Raw genomic sequence first — 6,284 nt, forward strand, 5'->3', positions numbered from 1 at the left:
TTCACTTTAGATCGGATCGGGTAGGATCAAGTAGAGATGCAGATCAGATCGGATCAGATAGATAAGAAGAATTGGTCGGATTGGATCAGATGCATGTAAATAATATAAAATTATTATAATTTTGAAAAAAAATATATATTAATTAAGATTATATCGGATCAGGATATATTATTATCCGGATTTTATTTGAATCCACTTCGAATATTTATTTTAGAACCCATACTCGCTCCAGATCAGGTTGCACATCAGATGGATTGACTAAAATTATCATCCGTAACTCTAATCTACGAGGAGAAACGGTCTGAAGCAAGTCTCAAAAAGATCAAACTTGATCAGATCACATTGGGTCAACCTCGGCGGTCCTGCATGGCCAACATGGAGCCACACAGCTAGCCCAGCTTGCTCTCAACCCAGGAAGAGACCTTTCACAATGACAGAGCCTCTGTCACGTGGAACCGTCATGGCAGGCACGTGGGACGTAGGAACTTTGGACTGCGAGCTCATGGTACCGAGGAGAGCATTTTAACTCTGTGTTGTTCGGAGTTTGAGACAACACTGTTGCAAAGCCTTTGCCGCGTGGAACCGCCCATGATGGTACGTACCATGCACGTGAGACCGGAGTAGGAACTTTGGGCCTCGAGATCATGGTACTCCACGTTCTACAGTCTACAGCTTTTCCTTTTTACCCTTGTTGTTGCTGTTGGTATTGTTGTTGTTGTTCCTCTTGTTGTTCTTGATGGAGAGGCAGGGAAACAACCATCCTGGAGCTGAAGTCAGACTCAAGGGGCACTCGGGCATTACACATCGGCCTCACACGAGAGCATTACCCACGAAACTATAATAGGATACGTCAAGGAAGAAAGAAGTTCGCATGCCCACACCACGTCAGCCAAAAGCTGGAAAGCTTATCGGCACCTGGTAAGTGATGAGAAGCTTCTAATTATCAGACCGGGCCGGCGACCGGTAGAAAAGTTCGAATTGGACCTTGTTACCGTCTCGTTAAACCGCAAAAGCTTTATTCCAATAAATATTGAATGGAAGGCATGGCCTACATGGAATTTAAGACCGTTCGGGGACAAACTAAGGATGCGTTTGGTTACACTTTTTAATTTTTAAATTTTTAAAAAAACTTTTTATCTTTTTATTTTTGTTATTGAGTAAAAATAAAAAAATAAAAAATATGTTTAGTAACTACGTTGCTATAAAACAAAAAGCAATATTTGGAGACGGCAGGTGAAGAGAGAGAAGGGTTTAGGAAGGGAGGGAGAAGGGGATGGAGAGGTGAAGAGCTCAACGAGGGAGAAAGGTTCGAGCTCTTTACTTTTTGATTTAGCATTTTAGATGTGCGGAAGCAAAAAAAAATAGAAAAGTAAATTTTGAAAAGTAAATTTTTTTTTTTGTATATAAAATAATTATTTTGACATACATGGTTCTCTTCTTGCTAGATCATTCAAAGCAGCGATTGTTCACCGCGTATTGGAAGGGTAACGATGGAACTTGGGCATGAAATTGCCTGGACTCTTCACTGTTATTGGATTATTTATAAAATCTGAATATAAAAATATGGTATTTTATTGAGTGAATAGCGTGCGGTCATTCTTCCCTAAATGATGGGAAAATGCATGTCTTTTCACAAACCTTTTTCCAGAATATGCTTGCATAAAATAAGAGGGTCTTGTGCCCGAGATTTTAAATTTTATGTGACGAAGGTCTAATTTTTCTGATATTTTTCTATCCCGTCCAATCCCAACAGCTAATCCTAGTAGATACCCTCCTCTTGCCCATTCTTGTATTCTTTCTTTCTTTATTTCTTTTTTCTTTTTTATCTTTTATTTTTTATTTTATTTTATTTTATTTTATTGTATTTTTTTTTATATTTTTTCTTCTTCCCTTCTTTTCTTTTCTCTTCCTTCTTATTATCTTGTCCGGATGCATTTCCAAGTTTCGCTCCCATCTAATCAAAATTTAAAACATTGCTAATTCCTGTCCGTTAGATCATAAACATCTTCTTAGCTAAACTATAGGTTGTCGCTGGCAAATGAAGCTCGGTCGTGTAAAAATGTCTAGGAATGGCAACAAGGATCTCCAAACCCCTTGTACTGGATAATTTTTAGACTTCCTCAAAACTTGACTTTTCCGAGGCTACTCGTATCTACACAGAGGCTAATTATGTTGCAGATCAGTTGGTAAGAAGATAAATCAATCTTGATTTGCCAATTGATTAGTTTGCGCTTCCAAAATTTGCTATTATCTTCCCAATGAAAAAACTGTTGTCACCTTTGTCAAGCATTTGTTTCTTTCCTTTTTTTTTTTCTCTTTTGCATTCAGTTTCTGGTTTTTCGCTTTTTGTGACAACATCCAAAAAAAAAAAAAGAAAAAGAAAAAGAAAAAGAAAAAAGAGGTGCGGCGTGGATTCCACGATAGGACAATGTGCCGGATCTTTTGTTATAAAAATTTTGATTAATATGCTTAAATATGCTTAACCCATCATGCACATGGCATCATGCCTTAATTAATTAAATTCATGTTGAATTATGGTCAAACATGCCCCTAAAGTTTACTGTGCTACTTTTAAGGTTAAAAAGGAGGATTTTACTACGGTGCCCTGAAGGATAGTTTAATTTTTTTATAATTGACTTATTTCTGATCATCGGATTAAAAATGGATGATTTGAATTTCTCCATTAGCAATCGTTGGAGTACCAAATATGCATGACTGGTGCGATAATCGGTCTTTTTTTTTTTGGTCTCCTCTCCCAAATTATTTTCCAGTTCGAGGGGGGGGGGGTTGGGAGCGATGGCTTGTGGCGGAGAAGAAGAAAGCATCAGGAGGGGAGAAGAGAGGGGTCTACAGTGGAGAAGAAAAAAAGAGCGTCGGGAGGGAGGAGGGGAGGGAAGGCGGCCTACAACAGAGAAGAACAAAGTACTACGAGGGGGATGGGGGGAGGTGGCACGATCACAGGAGGGGCCTGGGCAGTCTATGGCAGAGAAGAAGAGGAGAGGGGGTGGTCTACAGTAGAGAAGAAGAAAGAAGGGGCGACCTATGGTAGGGAAGAAAAAAGTAGTGGGGGGGGGATTGTGATGGAGAAGAAGAAGTGGGGTGGGGGAGGGGGGGTTGGGCGGTGGAGAAGGAGAAAGTGGGGGGTGGGGCGGCCTGCGGTGGAGAAAAAGAAAGCGGGAGGGGGGCAGTCGGTCTGCGGTGGAGAAGAAGAAAATATGCAGAGGGTGGGCCTGCGATGGAGAAGAAGAGGGGGGAGAGCAGCCTACACTAGAGAAGAAGAAGGGGGGAGGCGAGATCGTAAGAGGATGGGGGCGCAGACCACCGAAGAGGCGGGTGGCAGGCGGCGATGAGGAAAAGTGAAGAAGAAGATAGAGAAAGATAAAAAATAATAAAATATTATTTTTAAAAAAATAATAAAATATAAAAAATAATAGTAATGTAATATCTTAAATATTTTTTATAATAAAAAAATATTAAACGAGCACCATAGCAAAATTCTTAAAAGCATCGTAACCTTATGTATATAAGACCAACGAACCAATACTTACATCATTCATTTGCATATTCGAGTACCAAGTTCCAGCACAATTGCATCACAGTCAGGTTGCATTTGGAGAATGAGAAAAGGCGGAATATGAATAGTTATGACCTCCTTGAGTATTAATTTCTCAACTTATCTCTATTTCTGTCCAGCTACAATTCCTGGACTAACTCTAAACTGATTTTTTTTTTAATCTAAAAAAAAGGGACAAATATAACATAGTGGTTTATGTCAAGAATAGCTTGTGATAACTCTAATGCTTGGTACAAGAAGGTTTCATCAAAATTACTATTCCTCACTTATATCTATCATTTGGACCAAGTTTTGAAGTATGATTAGCAATAGAATAAAGTATTTATGCCTACTTATTCCAAGGATAATCACCAAGCATGCCATTTTGCATGTTGGGACCCCTAATCCCCAACAATCCAGGCAAACTAACTCTAGATGACCAGGAATCAAAGCACCAAGCAAATTAACACTGGATGCCGGTTTGCATGTTCCTTAAATACCCTTACTAGGGATTATTTCCATTTTTAATCCTACTTGATTTAAATACAAACCTTTTCATGAATAATGAGCAAATAAAAGAGGATCGTCATGTTTATCTTTTAAGCAAAAAGTAACTATTGCGGCCAATCCCCCCGTCGTCCGATCGTCGGAGTCGCGCACCTGCAAAGAAAATCCTCACAGACCGGAGATGTCTCCGACAGGGACCCTCCGACGATCAAGTCAGAGAGAAGACTAGGCAACAGTGAAAAATCAGGAGCTCAGCGGGAGAGAGAGAGAGAGCTCAAAAGCTTAGAGGCACTTCTGAGAGCTTGAGAAAGCTTACCAAGACTGTTGTCTTATCCCGTTTTATAGTAGAATGCGGTATGGTCCCGCCATTAATGATGCAGACAATTGGAGAGTTGTCCAATCGTCGGAGGTTGTCAAATCGACGTGGGTTGTCAGGTCATTAACCCATGTCCTTAGCAGGACAATGCCCCACGGCGGTCGTACGGCATATCCGTGGCAGAAGAACAGCCCATAGCGGTTGTACGGCATTTGGACGGGCTGGCCGACTGTATGTCGGTATTCGACTGCCAAATCGTCGGGTGGTGACTCGACGACACCGTCGGCTGATCTGGTGTCTTGTAGAAGTCGGATGTCGGCTGCCACCCCCGATAGTGGGTCAGTGATTTGGGATCGGTCGCTTGGCCGGTCGGAAACAGTAGGGTCTGTTCGACCGACATACCTTCGGTCGGATATGGTCGGCAGCCATTATCGGCAGTCATTGTCGGAGTCGTTGTCGGAGTCGTCCATCGGCCGGTCGGTAGAGTCGGACGTCGGTCAGACCGATCCAAGGGTAAGTCGGCGTACAGAGGTCAGTCGGTATATCCCAACAGTTGCCTCTCCCACTCCTGAGTCGGATGTCGTGTTGGCTCGTGTGAACACGTTGGCGACGGCTTCGGGCGAAAGGAGTGGTTTTCCATCACGTCTCGCTCTGACTCTGACGACCGTATCAACGAACGATCCGATATCAGACATCCCATTGGGAATGCAAACCGCCGCCTCCTTGGGAACGCAAACTGCCGCCTCTTTGGGAACACGAACCGCCGTCGGTTAATGAATTTTGAGATGCAGTTTTTCCGTCATGTGTCAGGAGGCTATTGGGCCGGAACCGCTCATGCGGATGGAGACGACGTGGCTCGATCTGGAGGTAGGTGCATCGAACCGTCGGACCGAGGAAGGGCCCAGGCGCTGCCACGTGTCGACATCCGAAAAACCCTCGTTCATCGTGCTTTCATCTCAACCGTCGAAGGGCCTTATATATATGTGGCCATTTACATCCAAAACTTCACTTTTTGCTGCAAATCTGTTCCTGACGCTGAGACCCTGTCGAGTTGTCCCCCAGTTCCAGGTAGTTGTTTCCGTCCTCTTTCTTTGAAAACTCTTCTCGAAGTTTTTTCCATTCTTGTCTCCATGCATCCTTTCTCCTTTGGTATTTTTTTTTTTGCTCTTCCTTTTGGGGCTAGTGTTATGGCTAGAACTTCTCCTTGAGGAAGTCAGTCGGGGAACCCGATCGACGATTCTCGATCGACCCCGGAGGTGGAGGCTTCTTCGCTTTCGGGGCCGAACGTCGAACGGCTCAGGAAGCAGTATGGTATCCCGGAGCAGTTCGAACTCTTCGTCCCTGGGGCTGAGGGTCGGGTTAACAACCCGCCTCCGGACTTGGTGGCCTTTTATGTCGAGGACCTTCGGACAGATCTTCATTTTCCGATTTTGGAGTTCGTCCGGAACATCTTGGATTATTACGGGCTTTGCCCGGCGCAACTGGCGCCGAACTCAGTCCGGTTGATAATCAATTTTGCTTTGTTGTGTCGGCTTTTACAGACCTTTCCCCGCATCTCTCTCTTTCGGGCGTTCTTCATCCTCCGACCCCACCCGAAAGCCCGAGGGTGGTGGTTCTTCAATCCCCAGAAGGGTCTTTCGTTCATCACCGGTCTTCCATCGTCGATCCATGGGTGGAAGAACTAATTTTTCTTTACTTCTTCTCTGCTATCTTGGGGGTTCCCTTCTCGCTGGGGCGACCCTCAGACTCAGTCGAACGAAAATAGTCGGGTGGAGGCTGGAGACCGAGAGGACTTTCACTGACTGAAAGATGTGTCGGTGCCGAAGCAGAGAGAGCTCGTCACTGAGCAAGCTCTGTACGACGTCGGCCTAAGTTCGGTTCCCCATCTAGGCACAGTTCGGTCTGTCG

Source organism: Elaeis guineensis, chromosome 14, assembly GCF_000442705.2.
Source record: "Elaeis guineensis isolate ETL-2024a chromosome 14, EG11, whole genome shotgun sequence".
NCBI classification, from domain to species: Eukaryota; Viridiplantae; Streptophyta; class Magnoliopsida; order Arecales; family Arecaceae; genus Elaeis; species Elaeis guineensis.